Source organism: Rhinatrema bivittatum, chromosome 12, assembly GCF_901001135.1.
Source record: "Rhinatrema bivittatum chromosome 12, aRhiBiv1.1, whole genome shotgun sequence".
Taxonomy (NCBI): Eukaryota; Metazoa; Chordata; class Amphibia; order Gymnophiona; family Rhinatrematidae; genus Rhinatrema; species Rhinatrema bivittatum.
In genome coordinates, this window is record NC_042626.1 from 65,701,322 (window position 1) to 65,722,440 (window position 21,119).

Below are 21,119 nucleotides of genomic sequence, written 5' to 3' on the forward strand. Positions count from 1 at the left end.
GCAGTTGCTAAGAGGTGGGAGAGCCCAGCTTGGTGGGTTTCACTCCTGGGAAAGTCAGCACCGCCTTTCCTGGGGTGGGGGGTGCAACATTCCTGCATCCTCCTCTCTCAGTGTCTCTCTCCCAGTATCCCAGCATGCGCCGGGGCGCTGATCCCTGGCGGGCCAGCTCTGCAGTCCAGGCACTGAATACTTCCAGGCTGGGATGCCCCTGGAGGGGGGGAAACTCAGAGGTAAGAGCTGAGCTCCATTCTCAAAAGGAAAACCAAGGCAGAGAGTGATCTAAGGAATGTCCACAAGCCTCATCCCTGTCTGGGATGCTGAGTGAGTGCAGAGAGAACGGTGCTTAATGTTAGTTCTTATCTTTTAGTTACTGGGTTGAAGGGGGTGGAAGAGGAGGAGGAGGGGCAATAGATTCTTTGTTGCATCGGACTCCGGCCTGAACGTGCTGGGATGAGGTTCCTTTCCAGTGTAACGAGAGAGTCACCGCTTGAAATTCTCATCCATGTGCACAGGAGCCAGGATGAAAATGGTGGCACCAGGTACTTTATTTAGGCGCCCAGATGAGCCTATCCGGTGGTTACTGGCAGCGTCGGGCACCGGAGGGCCACGGGATGAAGCCAACCCGTCAGGCCACTCTCGTTAATCCTATTAGAGACTTAAAACATTCCAGGGTGCAGATCCAGCTCACAGCTTTCTCTTTTCTTTTCTAAATGTGGCACAGTCTGAAGCTGATCCTGCATCCAAACCACCAGCCTAAGTCCTGAAAAATAACCTTTTCTAACATACCAAAAGAGCTTTTTTTTTTTTTCCACAAGTTCTCTTAGATTTTATTAGACTCATTCTAAGATTTAGGCACAGAAGGTGGCATATGTAGGATCTGCACATCTATTCACTGGTATGAAGTAAGGATTGGAGTTTTCTTGAAACCTAACATATACCATCCTCTGAGGATAATTCTTGGGCTGGGCCTAATAAAAAGGTATTGCCATCTCTGTGTGGAAGGCATACATTGTGGGTATGTGGGGATGCTGGAGACAGATGTGTGTAGGAGGTGTGAGTGACTTTGGAAATGTGTGGGTGGTGGTTTTGAAGTGTCTTTTGGTGCCTTCCTCCATCAGCTACTTCAGTCATCTTTCCCTACCTCTGTCTGCCTGTGGTTACTCTGTGTCAAAGGGCTGGAAAGGTGGAGGGGGGGCTTTTCCCATAGAAAGCAAGAGGGATTTTTTTAATTTTTTTTTTAAGATTTGGTTTTCTGAAATCACTGGCCGGATGGTTCTGGCTTTGAAACTTGGAGATATTCACATGTAGGCCAAATTTACTGAATTTGTCTTTTTTTTGGGAGAGATACTGAGTCTATAGAGGGACATTCATCCCTTTTCTATCGTATTTTCCAACATTCTGGATGTCAGGAAGCATCCAAAGGCTGGCCGGGTGCAGTGACTGGACCATGAGGAGAAAATGTTGCTCCGGTCACATCTGGAGGTTGAGAAGGAATCTTTTTCATGGTTGCAGGCTTGGCTATGGATGCACAGGGTTTTTTTTCTATTCCCTTGGATTACTGCGTAGGGAGAGTTGTTAGATAATCAGGAAGCTGAAGTCAATGGACTTGTGAGCTTACCCCCTCTGTAACAGATATGTGCACATTCACCTGGCATGCACAGTGAGTCTTACCCCCTCTGTAACAGATTCACCTGGCATACACAGTGATTCTCTCAGATTATTCTCTAGCTAAGAAATGCTGAGCAATAGTAGACATCCGTGTACTACCTATCCACACAGAAAACTGGAGGGAGGGAGGAAAAGGAACGACATGGGTCCTTTCCTCAGACAATGGGCCTGGTGTCACCTGAGGAAGGAAAGGAATCTTCCAAAACCAGCGGAAGGATCCTCTTTACTCAGCTCCTTTCTTGGCTTCTCTGGGTATAAACACAGGTGTGATATAGATGGAACCCAGTTTCTTAAAGAGCCTAAAGTGAACATCCCTGCAGCAGTTTCTGTAAGCAGATATTGGACTAGTCTTAGTTTGTTTTTCAATTACGTAGAAGTTTAAATATGTCTACCCTAGAGGAGAAGAGAGACAGTGAAGATATGACTGAGACATTCGAATGCCTGAAAGTTATTAATAATGTACAAGAAACAAACCTGTTCCCAAGGAAAAGATGTTCTAGAACAATGGTCCCCAAACCTGTTCTGGAGGACCCCTAGCCAGTCAGGTTTTCTGGATATCTGCAATGAATATGCATGAGCTACATTTGCATGCATTGAGGCAGGGTATGCAAATGTATCTAATGAATAGGCATTGTGGTTATCCTGAAAACCTGACTGGCTGGGAGTCCCGCAGGACCAGGTTGGTAACTACTGTTCTAGAACAAGGGGGCTCATAATATGAGGGCGTAGACCAGGGCTTCCCAAACCTGTCCTGGGGTCCCCACAGCCAGTCGGGTTTTCAGGATATCCACAATGAATATGCATGAGATAAATTTGCATACCATGGTGGTATGCAAATGTATCTCCTGCATATTCAGTGTGGATCTCATGAAACCCCGACTGTCTGTGGGAAGCCCTGGTGTAGACTGAGAAGCAGCATAAGGAAATATGTTTTCCTGGAAAGGCTGGTGAAAGCATGAAACCCGCTTCCAGGATGGGTAGAGGGGGTTAAAAACAGCAAGAGGGAATGGGCTAAGCACGAGGGATGTGCATTCGTTTCTTCTGTTTTGTTGCGTATCCGCGTACCTCGCTGGCTTTCTAATATATGTGGGAAAACAGAGAGTATGCGTGGATGATTAATAAAGAGATACAAGCAAACTCTCCTTTTCCCCGCATGTGCTAGAAAGTCGGCGAGGTACGCAGCTACCGTCAGTTTGGAGGAAATGAATGCACATCTCATGTAAAAATAGTAGGACATTTCTCCACGCCAACATGTAAACCGATGTGATGCACTCCAATGAATGTCGGTATGTAAAAGCAAATAAATAAATAGTAAGCACCGAGGATCCTTTTAGTTGCTAAAAGTGGAGAGAGCAGAATGCAAAACATAGTGACCTGTATTCAAGAGTTCATAGCACCGGACTCGCCTGATCCAACGATGAGATGGTGGGGCTACCAGAATGTATGGCAAAGAGATTAACGTGAAAGGTTAATACAGGCATCCACGTGGCTGGGGCTGGCTGGCAGGCTGCACCTTCTGTAATTAACTCTAAGTGATTGTGGAAATGCAGGCGCTTTATATAGCTGGGTCTGCTGGCAAGCTATTTGAAGGAGACACAGGAAGCCGGATGTTTGAGCAATGGCAACACTATTATTGCTGGACATTTCAGTTGTTATAGAGCCTTGAGGTTAGGGTAGCAAAGTTGGGTGCTGGAGGGAACGAAGAGGTTATCTTGAATCTTCTTCTACCCAAGATGTTGGAGAACAAAGGAGTAAGATGAAATGAACTGTCCTGAATAAGGAGAACTCTTGCAGATAGCTCTGTGGCTGATAGCTGGGATGTATCCTTAGTATTGTGGATGGAATAACCGGGCAGGCTAGATGGTCCTTTTCTGCTGTCATTTAGGATGTTCCTGTAGTCGTTCCATTTGAAAGCACTGCAGGAACCTAAGAGCACTGGGAGAGGATTATAAAAAATCCAGGCCTGGCCTGAGATCTCTCTCTCTCTAGGAACCAGGTCGCATAGCAGCTGCACAGGGAAATGCTGCACGGCTGGAAGGGAACCTCCTTTGAGCCCAGTCTGAAGGTGTTTACTATGTCTCTGGGCTGGATTAGTCATGGGGGTCAAAGGCCGAGCTGTGTCTGAGATGTTTGCACAGGGCTCCCGGAGAGGCCTATGCGGAAGTAACGCCTTCAGCGGGGGGAGCTCCACGAAGGGACGTGATCGGTGCTGCATCCGCTGCGGGTAAGGGGCTGGGTCCCCGGCCATTGCTCTCCTACAGATTTATTGCAGGGAAAGTCACACGGAAGGTAGAAGTTTTGTGGCTGGCGCGGAGGGCGGAGGATTGGGGCTGGAGTGTTTTGATAACCAGCGGCATGGAGATAAGTGCGTTTATCGTCTCTTCCTCAGCGGCTCCAGGGTGACTCCAACGCCCCCAGCAGCAGCTCTGAGTCTGGACACTGGGCTAACTTTTTTATTGTTCCACTGCGGGAAGCGAGAAGGCGTTTTGGGGTTCCCTAAGCCATCAGAGATTTGAGGGAGTGGTTCCCTTCTGTTATTGGTTTTTGGGTTTTTTTTCTTTTGACCCGGCTCTTTCCTCCTTTTCCTTTTCCCTTTCAGCTCAATCGGAACCAGGGCTGGGATCTGGCACCCCGAGCCTTCGTTATAGCCACTCCCCAGGGCCTTTATTCTCCTGTTTTATATCCCCGTCATTGCAGTGACTGTCCAGTCATGGTCCCTGAATCCGGTCACTAGGTGTCACCCTTAAGCAACGGCCATGCCTGGATCCTTCTGAGCTGTGATCACCCTGTGATTGCACTTCATTAACGGCAGGGAGAGGTAGGGATGAGGCGTGTATCATAGGAATGTGACAACCTATCTAGTCTGTCCGTGCCCGCCCATCCACAGCAACTGCTGGGCTCTACACTCCCTAGCCAGAGGTGCCCTGTGCTTGTCCCATGCTTTCTTCAATTCAGATATGTTTTATATATATGTTTATAGACATTCAATATCCCACCTCGAGGCAGATTACAATCAATACGAATCAACAATTGCAACCGAAGTAAACTTACAGTGGTGATCAAATTCTCAGCAGGCTGAAAAACTCCCAAGTCCTTGATCAGAAGCAGGGGGAGTTGGATCAGGGGGAATGGGGGTCTCTGCAGGGGAGACCTGGCTGAAAAGCCGTGCCTTAGCTTTCCTTGTCTCCAGCACGGGGAGGCTGTTCCTTACATCCACCACACTCTCCCTATAAAGAAATATTTCCTTTCACCCTCATCCCATCAACTTTCTCTGTTCCACGCCCTCCCTGCTAATCCATACTACCTCTCTCTCTCACCACTAACTCTTCTCCCCCCTCCAGGGAGAACCCCCCAGCATTCTTCCCTTCCAGACCTCGGCACTCTCCTTGCTCCCATCCCCTTATAAGTCACAGCTCACAAACTCGTGCACCCTTACTCTACCCTCGACTGAGCCCCAAGTCCTGGAATCGGGGCTGCAGTTTCCCCCCGCCTGCAGTGTGCGGTGCTCCAGGCTTACTGAAGAGGAGTGGCTGAAGCAGCAAACAGAAAGGCCCAGAGTTTGGGGTTTTTTTTTTTTTAGTGTTTCCCCAAGTCCCAGCAATTGATGCACATTTCTGAGTCTCTGAGGGAAATCTGCATACCTGGGAGCTCCCCGGAATTAGCCCGGAGACTCCAGAAATTTAGACAAATTTCCAAATCTCCGGGCATTGCCGATCGTATGCGCAAAAGCTGGAAGGCACTCGACTGCGTCAATCAAGGGGAGGGAGAGAGAGAGAGAGAGAGCTATAAGAAGGCAATCACGATGACTATATAATATATATATATATATATATACTTTCAACTCAGGATGGGTTGGGCAGGGTTTCATTGGTCTGCCTGTCAAATTGATGATTAATATTAAATATTGATACTGATTATATTGATTGAATAATAGTGAATTGAATAATAATGATGAATTGGTGATTAAAACAATGATTGTGAATATATGAATGATAATTAATGGTGGTGATAAATGGCCTGGGGAGGGGATTGGATCAATGCCTTTTCTATGAGGGTGTGCACAGGTTGGGGTGGCAACTGTGGGGAAAAACTGGCTCAAAGCTCTTGGTCAATGTGGCACAAGTGAATGGGGAGCATTGCTAGGGAAGATATAGGAAAAGGAGTGGAGAGCCGAGGATCAGGCAGGGGTTAGGGAGGGAGAGCACTAGGGATGCATTAGTCATGGATAGTGGGAGGCACACCTGGGAACTCTCCGGATTTGGCCTGGGGATTCCAGATTTCTAAAAGAATTACTGCGTCTCCGGGCCAATATCGAAAATCTTCGGGTGCTGCAGCAAAACCAATCTGCTTGGACCCGGAAAGAAGAAAGGAACGTCATTGGTCTTGCGGGGTTGAAAAAAGGAGGAACTGAACAGTGATTTCTATCATCTCAGACCTTTTTAACTCTTAACTTTGCTTCATCGTGACACCACCTGCTCCTGCACAGCCTGTTTCCTGTATCCAACCACTTGCCTGCCCCAAACTGTTTGCCTTGGCCAATTGACATTGCGATTTCCTGCCCATGCATCAAACGAGGAGTAAGAAACAGGCAGCGTCTGCTTCTGCAGCACAGGAGGAGAAGGAAGAGGCTGCTGCTGCTCCAGGAGCCCAAGCTAGAGGCTGCTGTTCATAGTGTGTTTTGAAAGGGGGGGAGAGAGAATGAATGAGCAGGTCTGTGAGCGTGAGTGTGTATTTGTGTAGGAAGAAGAGATCTGAGAGTGTATGTAGGTGAGTAGGAGAGAGCTGAGTGCAAGTGAGCATGGGTGTGAAAGTGAGTGGGTATGTGTGTATGGAAGAGGGAGAGACGTGAGTGAGTGTGTGTTTGTGTTGGTGGGAGAATGGCAGAAGTAAAGGCGTAAATGGACATGTGAGAATGTGAGAGAATGAGCAGTGAAAGTAAGTGTGAACATGTAAGAGTGTTTATGAGAGCAAATTTGGGACTCACTGTGGATATATTTTTGTGTCTATGCAATGGCAACTTCTCATTTCCTAGCGTGTAGCCAGATGGATTCAGGACTAATGGGTTATGCTCCCCTGCCAGCAGATGGAGTTAGTTTGCAAAGCTGACGTCACCATACATATACCCGTGCAGTGACCTCATCTCTCCAGTATTCTTCATCTCCAGCAGATGGTGGATGTACCTCTCCCAATGGAGATTGCTGTACTTTTTGGAAGAAGAAATTCTACATTCTAAACTGAAGGAAATTGAGCTGGTTCCCGGCATGGACTTTACTGCTTAGGCAGCTGAAAGGCAGCGGGTGCAGGAAGCCAAGCAAGGCGTTGACGGCCAAAGCCCTTTACCCGAGCAGCCGGAGACCGTCTCTGTACTCAGCTGGTAAGCGGTAAGTAAAAAAAAAAAGGACATGATTCTGAGATGATTAGAGGGACTTTTGGTAGGTCTTCCCTTGGTCTCCGTGCTCGGCGCGCCGTACCGATGACGTCCCCGCTTACGTTGGGGGTAAGGGGAATTGGGCTTCCGAATGGGTTGAGCAGCCCCTGGTGGGCTAGGCCCTGCTGTAGACTTGATCTGCACACCGCGTGGTAGTCCACGGCAGTGCCATCTTGCACGCGTTTGTGTGCGCTCCATATTGCCCTCCATAGGGCATCATTGCGCACAGTGCGTTGGCTCTGCGCACACACTGTGCTCGTAACGTCAGGCGCTTCCCTACAAGCACAACTTTTAAAGCACACGATACAGGAAGAGCTGTATGCACGGGCTGTGCGTGTGCCTCACCATGCCCCGCCCGAACACTTGAAACTTGTTCGCACAAAATTTTAAGCGCAAGCTGAGAGAGAGAGAGAGCGCACAACTACTGCTGCCAATGGCGCCGCCAACCAAAAAACCTAAGTGCCTTGCTCTCTGCAATGCTTGCCATATTAGAGCCTCACAGTCTGACCTGGATTTCTACTTATGTCAGCACTGCAAGGAAGCCCAAGAAGAATTGGCCTACTCAGACTTTGCTAAGCCAGGCTCTTCCCATTCAGATGACGATTTGGTCACGGCCTTAACTGGAAGTACGCCGGACCTCAGTATCCCCTTAACTGGGTCATTTTAGGAGAGGGAAATTCAACTGGTTCCACTCCAGTGCCTCCTGGATTAGGCATGGACCTGGCTGCCTTTTCCTGGGTGGAGTTTTTCCAGGGGCTACAAACCTTTGTACAGGCACAGTCTACTGCCTCCCTTGCCCCTGTCCGAATGGAACCTCAGCCGTTGTCCCCTCCCTCTCCCATTCCTATCGGCAGACCCCGAGGCATGCCCTACCTTACTAAGGGTGTCCCTGGCAGGGAAGCAGATGGCATGGCTGAAGAGGAAGACCCAGATTCCATGGAAGATGGGGAAATTTCCCCCTGGGTTGGAACTGTATCGGACCTTGTTACGATTCCTTCGACATTTCAGAGGTCTCGACCCCTTGGGAAGTCCCAGCCCTTTTGTACCCAGGAGTTCGGATTCAGGCTCTTCCTGAACTCCCCAATGAAATTTTACTGACCCACCTTCAGAATGAGGAGATAGGGGGGTCATCTGTCTCTCTATTATTTTATTTATTTACTTATTTAGGAATTTTATATACTGTTGTTCTAAGAGAAGATCTCAACCGTTTATAAAATCCTCATACATATTCATGGTCAGTGGCTATAAACTGTGTGTTAGCATTCACCTTCTACACCTTCTAGTTTGATACTGCATTGTATACATATTTTTGGTTCATAATCATAAATATTCTAGGATATTACACTAGCTACTATATGATCTAGTTCATATTCATGCATTTTCTTGGTTGACTTAACAGTAAATACAGGTTCTAATCCTACAAACAAAGTACTTCACATCATTCATTACTTATTGCTCGCTCCATTCACGTTATCTCTGGTACTGATGAGGTTCTCAGTGTTTTGGTCTTTTACGTTATGCTTTTCTAAAGAGCCATGTTTTCAGTTCACGCTTGAAATTCTTTCTATCTGTTATCAGACGTATTAACTATGAAAGTGAGTTCCACAACTTGGGGCCCACTACGGAAAATATTCAGTCTCTTTTTTGCATTAGGTGTGTGTTCGGCGTGGAAGGTACCATTAGCAGTCCTCTGTTTTGTGATCTTAGGTTTCTCTGGGGTTTGTAATATTGAATTGTCACTCTTAATAAACATGGGTTAATATTGTTGATGATATTGAATATTAAAGATAATACTTTATAATGAATTCTTGATTGTACAGGAAGCCAGTGCAGCATGATCAGCGAGGGGAAATCGATACATGGACGCAGAGTCCATCTATTTTTCCAACAAAGAAGAAGCCAGCTCCGGCTGGAGATGTGAATCGTCGAATGAACCCCTTCTAAAGATTGTCCTGAATATATTCGGTCATAGCATGGGTCTCCAGGGCGGATAATGGGTAGATCCTACCACGAGGTAGGGTAGCTCCAGGAACCAGATTAATGGTGCAATCAAATTCTCGGTGCGGGGGCAAGGTATCGGTGGCTTTTTTGGAAAAGACTTCAGCAAACTGACTGTACTGGGATGGCAAACCCTCAAGAATAGAGGTGCAGATGTAGCTACAGAAGGGAGTTGTTCCCTTAAAGCAGGTCTCCTGGCATGCTGGACCCCAATGAATAAGTTTTAAAGATGTCCAGTCGAACTGTGGATTGTGACGTTGCAACCAAGGAATACCAAAAACAACTGGATGAATGGCTCTTTGGATGACATAGAAGGTGATTCGTTCAGTGTGGTTTGGAGCAATGTGGCAAACCAGAGGAATGTCTGATGAGTTATTCTCCCCGGCAGGGGGTCTCCATGGATGGAGGATAGAATCAATGGTCATGGGCATGGACGAATAGGAATACGTAGTTGTTCCACTTCGTCTTGCAGGATGAAGCTCCCTCCGGCCCCAGAATCTACTAAAGCCAGTGTGGAGAATTGGTGACCTCAGAGAAGCAGGGAGACTTGTAGCGTAAGTGGGGGAGCTGGAGAAGTAATGCATAGGGTTACTCCCCCAGTGGAGCCTAGGCTTGGGAGTTTCCCGGACGCATTGGACCACGAGCAATGAGATAACCCGATCCTCCACAATATAGGCAGAGACCTGCCTTACGGCGCCTTTGCCGTTCCTCCGGAGAGAGCAGGCCTCGTCCTAACTGCATCGATTCTTCGACTGTCCCCTCTGTGGTGGATGGCATTCGAGAGACAGGAGAAAAAGGACGTGAAGAGGTAGAGCTCGCCATGTGCCTCCTCGTGCCCATGCCTTCATGAGCCCTTTCCTGTAGGCAACGGTCTATCCTGGTTACGAGCTCAATAAGGGAGTCCAATGAGCATGGCAGCTCCCAGGCTGCCATTTCATCCTTAATTCTGGCTGATAATCCTTCCAAACATATGGTTTGGAGACAGCTCTCCTCCCAATGGAGTTCTGATGCTAGGGTTCTGAATTCAATAGTGTAGTCCGCAAGCTCACGTTCTCCTTGGCGAAGCTGCAGAAGACTGGAACCCGCAACTACTTGTTTTCCTGGATCGTCAAATACTGTTCGAAATAGTTCCAAGAAGTTAGGAAGGTTTTGTAGAACTGGATCTGACCATCTCCAATAGGGAGAAGCCCAAGCCAAGGCCTTACCCTCTAACAGGGATAAGATGTATGTAGTCTTTGTAAGATCATCTGAAAAGAGGGAAGCCTGGAGACGGAAGTGCATGCTGCATTGATCGAGGAATCCCTGGGACAGGCGGGGCTCGCCAGAATAGCGTGCAGGAGTTGGTAATGGAATTGCTGAACGAGTATTTCCCTGCATCACGGACGGTGATGGTAAGGGTGGAGGAACTGCATGAGCTGCGACTACCGAATCCAGACGGGCGTTGAGTCGCTCCATGGAAGACGCCATGGATTCTAACATTTGTTGTTGCTCCATAATCTTCTGGGCCAGTCCAGGAATGGCCTGCAGAGCTGAAGCCTCTGCTGGGTCCATGGCCTTGGTATTCTGTTATGGATCTGGAGGTGGTCTCTTAGTCCGAGGTAGAGTTGGCGCTACCTAAGAGAGAATAAACTCTCTTAGGTACCTACCGTTGGAAGGCAAGGCCAGATAGAACAGCCGTTGAACAGTTACTTTGCCACTGGAAGCCCTCAGTCCCCCCAGGAGGAGCCCGTAGGGACCCGAGCTGCTTGAACTTAGGTGAATTCCAGAAGACTGAAGATAGGTCTGGATGCAGGCGCCTCCTGCAGGTCGTGGGATCCAGACTGCTGGCGCCTCCAGCAGGTCGTAATTCAGTCCAGGAGTCGAATCCGAAGAAAGGTCAGAAGCCGGTCCAGGGGTCCAAGCCAGGAGAAGGGTCAGAAGCCAGTCCAGAGGTCAAGCCAGAAGAATCCGTCCAGCGAGAGGAGAAGCAGGAACTGGGAACAGAAGGACAAGACCAAAGAGAACCAGCAGCGGAGACCAGGAGCCAGGAACAGGAACTCTGAGCTCAGGAACACCAAGCAGGAGCCAAGATACCAAGGCAGACCTTGCCTTTAAATAGTAAACCGGCAGGGGAAGTTCCCCAGAAGGAGCGCTGCAATATCCTGTTGTGGTCCCCTTAAGAACAATGCTTAGCTGCGCGCGGCTCTTAGGCAGGCTTAGTGGGGGAGGAGTCAGTCGGCAGGAGACGCGGCCAGGCCTCAGCAGCGGCCACGGCCGCGAAGCGAACGTCTGAGCTGGCTGCCCGCTCCCGTGGGTGCCCCGGGGGTATCCCGACGCCGCGGGTGAGTGGCTGGCCCCGGTTGCGGACCGCCGTGGCTGGCGGCCATAACATAATAGGAGAGTGAAAATTAGGCTGGAGGAAGTTACAGGAGAAAGATTGTTACTTATCTTGGGACAACTTATGTTTTTACTCTATTTTTGCTTGTGTTTTGAGTTACTCTGGTAAAATTTATGGTTTCTTCGTCTAGTGATTGTTTCAATAAGGTGGACTGGCTCCATTATGTGAGGTGCTTAGATATGGTTTAATTTAGAATTTGCTTGTTTTAGGTATCATTGCAGGTGCACATGAAGGGGCACACAAAGGGGCAGGCTCCTTTGCACTCCTTCGTGCACGTGCCAAGGGCATGCCCTTGGCGCAAGCGCTTTTGACGTTGCAGCTGCTAAATTCTGGCCATCAGCAGTGGTGGTGGGAAGACACTAGGCGATGGGTGGGCAGAGGGAGGGTCTGAAGTTTTGGCACTGGCACCCAGCTGCTCAACTTCCTTTCTCTGCGGGGGGGGGGCACAAGATTACTTCGGACAAATGGATACTGGAAGTCATGCAAGAAGTATATGCACTGGAATTCCACAGCACACCTAGGGATGTATTCATGATGTCTCCTTGCCACTCCCAGCACAAAAGCAGGCAATGGAGATTACACTTCTAAGACTTCTCAGGATGAGGGCTGTGATCCCAGTACCTATGGCCCAGGAAAATATGGGGCATTATTCCATCTATTTTGTCATACCCGAGAAGGAAAGTTCCTTTTGCCCCATCCTGGACCTCAAAAACATCAACCATCACTTGCAAGTGACTCATTTTTGCATGGAGACCTTGCGATACGTGATAATGGCCATACAACTTGGAGAGTTCCTAACCTCCCTGGATCTATCTAAGGACTACCTACATATTCCAATCCAACAGGAACACTAACTTTTCCTATGCTTTGTGGTGCTGTGTCATCATTATCAGTTTTGGGCACTGCCTTTTGGCTTAGCCTCCACCCCAGAACTTTTTCCAAGATTATGGTGGTTGTGGCAGCAACGTTGAGAAAGGATGGTATCCTGGTACACCCATACTTGGACGATTGGCTGATCTGGGCCAAGTCCGTGTAAGGGAGCTTCCTGGTGACCAACAGGGCGAGCTCCTTGTTACAGGAACTCGGTTGGATAGTAAACCTTATCAAGAGCAGCCTCAAGCCTTCCCAGTCCTTGGAGAATCTGGGAGTCTGGTTCAACACCAGATGGCTTAAGGTCTTCCTTCCGACCACACGGATACAGAAGTTGATGTGGCAGAGCAGCAGTTGGTGAACACTGTAAGTTCGATGGTGTGAAGCAATCTCCAAGTCCTCGGTTTGATGGCGGCAACCCTAGAAGTAGTGTCGTGGGCGAGGGCGCACCTGCGGCCACTTCAACACTCCCTGCTATCTTTGTTGCGCAAGAGGAGGACCCTTGGGCCGAGGTGGGGTTGACGCTACCCGCTGGGCAAGCCCTACAGGTCCCCACTGTCAGCAGGCGGAGCTGGTTGGCTGACGGAGGCCAGCTGGAGCTTCGCCAGTACCAGCCCTCGTTCCCCGTAGGTTGAGCCAAAGATCCAAAGACTTCTGGTGGACAGTCCCCTCGGGCTACTGTTCCAGATGGATCTGTTATGTCAGGAGCTCATTCTGCTATAATTTCCACTCTTCTTCTGGCCTGGAAATTTTCTACTTTACGTTATGTTAGAGATTGGTGGGTCCTTGAGGTCTAGAGTTCTGAGAAAGGTACTCAACTGCTTGAGGTGGATATTCCTTTGATTTTGGAATTTTATAGGATGGTTGCTTGGCCCTTTGCACCTTGAAGGTTCAAGTTGCAGCTGGGCTCGGTGCACGCAGGTTGCACAAATGTGCACCCCCTTGCGCGCCGACCCCGGATTTTATAAGATACGCGCGGCTACGCACGTATCATCTCAGGGTGACTCCCAGGTATGGAGAACAAGGGATTTATTTTTATTATCCTTATTTTTAATTATTGGATCTTTGACATGTCTGTTGTGGGGGGGGGGGATGCAAGGCTATAGGGCTCACCTAGGGCACCTAATACCCTTGCATCGGCCCTGCCCACGTTACCAGTGACCCAAACTCCCAATAAAGCGCAAAGTGTATTTCTTAGCAGCAATAACTCCAAGTCCCAACCTGGCTGAGTTTTGGCATAGAATGATTTCTCACTGCAAACAAGTTGATCAGGTTTGAGCATTGATTTACAGTTCCCCTGAAGCAGGAACTCTGTACTGAAACTTGATCCTGACCGTTAAATCATTTATATTAATTTTCAAATAAACCACCTATTGCTGGAACACTGCTGGACTCTGTATGGCGCCCAGCTCAAAGATCAAACAGTTTAATACAGGGATCCCTCCCTCCTTCCTCCCGTCCAAGTCACAGGAGTAAGAGATCTGGCACTGGCAAAGTTCATAATTTCGAGAAGTTAAGTCTTAAGATCCTACTTTGCGCTCTCGAAGGCAGTGCTTGTATATATGGGTCCCAAATACGTAGAAAATCTTTCTTTTTCACGAAGACATCCATGTTTTCTATATACTTTTCAAAAACACAAAGTTGGTGGATCTGATTCCTCCAGAGTGTCGCCATTGGAGGTTCTGCTGCAAGCCAGCATTGTAAAATGCAGTTCTTTGCTATTAGAAGTATTTTGCACAACCATAATTTTGATAATGATTAGCAAATTCAATAGTCTGAGAAACATAAAAAAGGAGCACTTTAGCAGTAAATGGTAATACAACTCCGGTAGATGTAGAAATATATCTCACTATAAGTTGTCAGTATAAGGCAACCTTTGGGCAACTCCAGAAATAATGTCCCAGAGTCCAGGATGTCCAGCCAGTTTAGAATCATGAGCCCATGCTAATAGTTTCTTTCTTAGATTGCAGGGTACAATGGTCTTGCCCGGAGGTACCGGATGTGTAGCTGACAAAATAACTCTCTTCGGGTCGATGATATGCTGAGGTTCATCAGGTACGTCTTCAGAGAGAACTGAGCGAGATAGGGCATCTGCTCTGACGTTCTTATCACCAGGACGGTATTTCAGCACAAAGTCAAATCTGTTGAAGAACCGGGACCATCTCGCCTGTTTATGGTTTAGGCGCTGAGCATATCGGAGGTACTCCAGATTTTTGTGACCAGAGAAAACAATGATCTGATGTTGTGCACCTTCAAGCCAGAGGCGCCACTCTTCGAATGCCATCTTTATTGCCAGTAGTTCTTTATCCCCAATGCCGTAGTTCTTCTCCGCTGGCGAGAAGCGTCGGGAGAAGAAAAAACATGGATGCAAGATCTTCGAGTCACTGGTCTGGCTTAGCAGGCCCCTGCGCCCACATCCGAGGCATCAACTTCCACAATGAAGAGCCGTGTAGGATCCAGATGGCGGAGGCAAGGCTTACTCAAGAAGGCATCTTTCAGCTTCTGAAATGCTGACCCAGCTTCCGTAGACCAATTGGCAACGTTGGCACCTTTCTTAGTCATTGCTGTTAGTGGAACTGTTAGTGAAGAGTAATTCTTGATGAATGTTCTGTAGTAGTTGGTAAATCCCAGAAATCGTCTAAGAGCTTTTAGACCGGTGGGTTGTGTCCATTTTTTAATGCTCTCAAGCTTCTGAGGATCCATCTGGAAGCTTTTGTTTGAAACAATGTACCCTAAGAAGGGCACAGACTCCTTGTGGAATTCGCATTTAGACAACTTGGCTTATAAGCGGTTCTCGCGAAGTCTCTGCAGCACTCTTTTGACATCTTCCTGGTGGGTATTCAGGTCCTGGGAAAATATCAAGATGTCGTCTAAGTACACGACAACACATTGGTAGAGTAGATCACACAGAATGTCATTAATCATGTTTTGGAAGACAACCAGGGCATTGCACAGGCCGAAGGGCATCACCAGGTATTCAAAGTGCCCATCCCGGGTATTAAAAGCCATCTTCCATTCATCGCCAGAGCGGATGTGAATGAGGTTATAGGCTCCTTTAAGATCAAGCTTGGAGAATATCTTGGCTCCCTGTAGTCTATTGAATAGCTCCGAGATGAGTGGTAAGGGATAGCGGTCCTTTACAGTGAACTCATTGACACCTCTGTAGTCAATGCATGGATGTAATATTCCGTCCTTCTTTCCCATGAAGAAGCAGCCTGCGCCGGCAGGAGACTTGGAGGGTCTTATGAAGCCTTTCTGAAGATTCTCTTGTATGTACTCTGACATAGCTTTATTTTCTACTGCGGAGAGAGGGTAAATCCTTCCTTGGGTGGTTCTGTGTTAGGCTTCAAATTGATGGTGCAGTCATATGATCTGTGTGGAGGCAGTACGTCTGCGGCTTCTTTGGAAAATACATCTTGAAAAGATGCATAGTGAGGCGGCAACCCAGGCAACATCGGGGTAGTTGGCATGCAGGGTATGCCAACTACCCCGATGTTGCCTTCATCAGGGTATGCCAACTACCCCGATGTATGCCTTCATCAGACATTTACCATGGCAATCTGGGCCCCAACGTGAAAGCTCCAAAGTGACCCAATTGAATTGAGGCATATGTTTCTGCAGCCACTGTAGCCCCAGTACTAAAGGGTGCATGGCCTTCTCTAGCACAAAGAAGGAAATAGTCTCTGTATGAAGAGCACCGGTTCATAAGTTCACTGGTTCAGTGAGCAGAGTTACTTCACCCGGTAAGGGCTCACCATGAATAGAAGATAGGAGTAGTGGAGACGTCATGGTAGTGATGGGGATCCGCAAATGTTCCACTAGATGTTTCAAAATGAAATTTCCCCCCTGCCCCAGAGTCCACTAAGGCAAGGGTCTGATATTCCAGAGGCCCGCAGATTAAGAATACTGGAAGAGAGAGTGGAGGAGAGGGTGCAGTTAGACCTAAGAAGAGTCCTCCCACAGGACTTAGGTCTGCCAGTTTCCCAGACATATAGAGCATGTTTGTACAGCATGACCAGCTTGTCCACAATGCATGCATAGTCCCAACCTCTTTCGCATTCTTCTCTCTTTTGAAGTCAAGTGATTGCGGCCTAATTGCAATGGTTCTTCTTTGCCAGCAACTGGACCTGAGGGAATAGGCCTGGGTGCAGACTTAACTCGAGTCTCTCCCTGAAGTGGTCTTCTGGGACTCTTGGTCTTTTGAACCTTGTCACGAAGTCGGCGATCAATCCTTGTTGCCAACTTCATCAGTTCTGCCAAGGTCTCTGGCATTTCTCGAGCCGCCAGCTCATCCTTCAACTGGAAGTTCAGTCCTTCAAAGAAGAGGGTCTTCAGGCACTTAAGGTCCCAATGTAATTCTAACGCCAACGTCTTGAATTCTATGGCGAAGTCTGGCAAAGGTTTATTACCTTGTTTCAGATGAACCAACGTAGATCCTGCTGTCGTGTACCGGGCAGGGTCATCGAATACTGATCTGAACAGTTCAAGAAACTCTGCAAGATCATGCAGGATAGAGTCATCGCGCTCCCACAGCGGATAGTAAAGGGAGTGCAGGATGCAGATTCCCAGTGCTGAGCTGTAGATGAGACAGACTGTCAATATTAGATTACTCACTAACAGGCCAATACAGTAAAGTGCGGCTGCGATTAACCTGCTTCTAACCCCTGGTTACCCTGCTTCTAACCCGCGTTAGCCCAACCTGCGATTCACTATCCCCTTTAACCCATCCTTACCGCCTCTTTAACTCAACGGGTAACCCTTTCTGCCCGCGGCATGTATATGAGATGTAAACGATCAGATTAGTTATTCCCTCCCATACAGTAACGCGCGCCCCGATTATCGCTTTTTAAACCTGCACTTTTCCCGCGCGTTTAACCTGCTAACTTACTGCCTACCCTTACCCCTGCGTTAGAGGCAGGGGTAAGGGTAGGCGGCAAACTTTCCCCCAGCCTCCGCTCACCTGCCCTGGCCGCGTCCATGGGTGCCGGTCTCCGGGGCAGCCCCAGTCCTCTCAAATTGATGGGCCAATCCCCCCGGGCTCTCCGGAGCTGCAACCCAGCTCTGCCCCAGTCTTGCAAAAAAAAGTTTCCTTTCTTCTTGCCGGCGGACGCATTCTTCGAGGCGGCGGGAGCTGGCGGGCGGCCATTTACCGAGGCGGCGAGAACTGGTGGGAGCGCATTCTTCGAGCCGGCGGGCGCGCATTTACCGAGGCGGAGGGAGCCGGTGGGCGCGCATTCACAGAGGCGGAGGGAGCCAGCAGCGAAAGTGGCCTCAACAGCCCCCGGCGGTGAATGAATGCACACCTGTGCAATTCGGGCGCTCAAGGTGTGATGTCACGAACGCCGATGTCAAACGTCGTGACGCCAAACGTCGTGATGTCACGCCTTGAGTGCCTGAATTGCACAGGCGTGCATTCATTCACTGCCGGTGGGGGCTGTTGGAGGCCGCTTTCGCCGCCGGCTCCCTCCGTCTCGGTGAATGCGCGCCCGCCGGCTCCCGCCGCCTCGAAGAATGTGCGCCCGCCGGCTCCCTCCGCCTCGAAGAATGTGCGCCCGCCGGCTCCCGCCGCCTCGAAGAATGCGCGCCCGCCGGCTCCCGCCAGGAAGTTTACTTTTATCACACTCTCTTTTGTTTTAACTTTCACCCTGCGCCTTGCTTCGGGAGGGAGGGAGAGATGACCATCCACTTCCTGGTACCTGTCATTTGAAATGACATTTGAAATGACAGGTACCAGCGCACCCAGGATACTGTATAGGCGCTGTATAGCGCTCTATACAGTAAAATGGATTGTGCGGGCCTAACGCTTCACGGACGCTTCTTGGACGCGGCTTGCATTTGCAAGCTATTTAAATACAGTATCGAGCAGTAGGTGAGCCGGACTGTGCGTGCGGCAAACGTGGGTGCGCCCGGCACTAACGCAGCTCTTCCTACCGCTCCTTACTGTATTGGCCCGTAAGTTGGTAGCTGTATAGGTGGAGATCCCAGCAGGCAGAAGTAGTTGGATACAGGCACCGAGGCAGGGAGAGCAGACCCTCGAGGAGAGAGTACCTGATCCCTGATGGGCACCTGAAAGAAAGCAAAAGCCCCCCGAGGAGCGGGTACCCAGGTTAGAGAAATATCCCGAAGGGCAGAGAGAGCTTCCAGCGGCAGCAAGGAAGTGACAGAGTAGCTTAGACCGGACAAGTCCAATCCTTGCTAACTCGAGTTGTTAGCAAACGAAGGGCAGGCTAAATACCTGGATGGCGTGACGACACTCGAGGGGGACGCTCCCTAGGTTCCCGCCATGACGTGGATAAAGATGTGGGAGGCCCTCAGGAAAAACATAGCGGATAGCCTTGCCATTGCCGATCCAGGGTCGCCGGAGAGAGCAGCATGCAGACGCGGCGGTAGCCAACTTCCCAAGGCTTGCGGGGAGAGCAGAGAAAAGGTGAGGCACAAAGGTCGAAGTCGTCTGAGACCGACGGACACAACAGCCCTTGCTTTCAATAAGGCTTTAGTAGAAAGGAATAGTTTTGGGAAATTAAATGATTATATTTGAGGGGTCTCTATGAAAAGTAATCCCTAAATATGTAAAACAGTGTGCTGCTCATGTCACTGGAAAAATGGACCCCCATAAATGACGGACTTGCTCTTGAATCGGTAGAGCCTCTGGTTTGTCCAAGTTACGTTTGTGGCCTGTTAACCGCTCATAAGTGCAAAATTCTTTTAAAAGAGCTTCCAAAAAACATATGGGATCAGTGATATGAGCCAAAATATCATCCGCGAATGCGGCTAACAAAGATATGTGATGCAGAAGCCCCCACTGGCATCCCCTTAATATATGGATTTTCTCTTCTTCAGTGTAGAAGGCGGATCTAGAGATGTCACATATAATAAAGGTGACATAGGGCACCCCTGCCTAGTTTCCCTGCTGAGACTGATTTCAGTAGACAAAAAACCACTGACAAATACTGCAGCCTTGCAAGCGTTATAAAGAGGTTTTATGGCATGTATTTAAAAAAAAACCTTCGATTCCAGAAACCCCAAGAGTTTCAAACACAAAGTCTCACTCTAGCCTCTCAAACACTTTTTCTGCCTCAAAGCTGAGCAGCACTGATGGGATATCTTTCTCTTTGCTACTTGCAATAGAGGCCAGGATGCGTCTCGTATTAATTTCCATGCAACATCCTTTTATAAATCCTACTTGATTCATGTTTATCAGTTTAGGAAGAGCAACGGTTAATCTATCTGTCATAATTTTTGCCATCAGTTTCACATTGAAATTCAGTAGTGAGATTGGTCTGTACGATTCTGGTCACATCAAATCCCTGCCTTTTTTGGGCAGTACTACTGTATAATGGTAGCTTTATTCAGCGCATAGGGGAATTGTTCTAAATTAACTAAGGCCTGGATTTATCAGAATGCAGTAAATATCGCATGCGATAGGAAAAGGGGTGTGTTTTATCTGTTTCTCTTTATCTGTTACCTGTTTGAAGTGTTTTTCTCGTTTCAATGTAAATCGCCCTGCGAGGCGTTAGTTTCATTTCCTTGTAAACTGAGGTGATATGTATTTTATACAGGAACCCCGGTATATAAAAACTAATAAATAAATAAATAAATAATAACAATAAACCTTACAACCCCTGGGAGGAGAGAGAGACAGAGACTAGCTATAAGGCCCTTTTAGTAGTCAGGTATTTATACCTCTATATGAGGCCCACCTAGTTATTCGAGATGAGGTTTAGGTAGTAATGTAGGGGTTAGGAGCCACTTTGACATTCAGAGTGAGACATACAAACAGAACACTACTAACTATTCCCTCAGTCAAAACAGCAAGGCTAACGCAAGTAAGAGAGAGAGCCCTGTCATTAGCAGGGCCCTCATTATGGAACACCATGCCGTTAGAAATCAGATTGCAAAAAGACATCAAACTATTCAGAAAAAGCCTAAAAACATAGTTATTTAAACAAGCATACCACAAAGAGAATGGAGAATAGAATCCAGGGAATTGTAGAGAGCAATTAGTTTGTACACTAACAAAACACACCAAAGCAACACTACATTGTGTTACTTTTAAGCAGAAACAGATAACATGTAGATTATATATATTGTTAAAAACTGTTCTAATAAATCTAAGCATATCTATCTCACTTATCATCCTATAGTTATTATGAAACTTTGTACCGTAACTTACAGGCACCTGTCTAGTTGTTATAATAAATGCATTTAGCAACATTAATTTATGTGCCTCATTGTTAACCGTTGTGACAGCTCCTAGCTTAACGACGGTATAGAAAAGAATTTAAATAAATAAATAAAATAAACAAACAGTACAGTCTTGTGAAGATTTGATGTCCTTCAGAGTGAGGAAACTCACCCAAAGATGAGATTTGTACAATGTTCTCTCAACCTAGCTTGATGGACTCTCTACCTGGGTAACGCATGTGAAAACGCCATAAAGCAATTTGATAAATGACCCCCCTAAGGGTGTAAACATTTCCTTCACTGGGAGACAGATTTTTGTGGCTAATAGTTTATAAAAATCTGTAGAAAGCCCGTCAGGCCCTGGGGCTTTCATTAGTTTGGCTTCTCTTTTTTTTACCGTTTGAATTTCAGAAATTTGAAACAGCTTACTCAGGCTCTCCTGCTATAGTGACGAGAGCATAGGAAGTTTCACAGATTTTAGATATTCTTTAATATTCCCTGTCTCCTTTGATGTACCCTGGTACAGTTGCTGATAATATTCACGGAATATCTCAGAAATTTCCTTTCCTGAACTAACCACTGTGGTTGAACCTC

The 21,119-nt window shown here is 47.9% G+C and overlaps 1 protein-coding gene across 3 annotated transcripts in view; it reads left to right on the forward strand.

Moving 5' to 3' along the window:
* Positions 1 to 99: 99 nt before the first annotated feature.
* TMEM98 (transmembrane protein 98) overlaps positions 100 to 21,119 on the forward strand; it is a 40,768-nt gene continuing 19,748 nt past the window's right edge. Inside the window, exon 1 of one of the 3 annotated variants that reach the window (XM_029573101.1) lies at positions 100 to 230. The gene's annotated coding sequence lies outside the window, so the exon portion shown is untranslated. Of the gene's footprint in view, positions 231 to 3,720; positions 3,893 to 6,587; positions 7,050 to 21,119 lie in introns of those variants that run through there. The other 2 variants (XM_029573100.1, XM_029573102.1) reach the window with 2 other exon arrangements.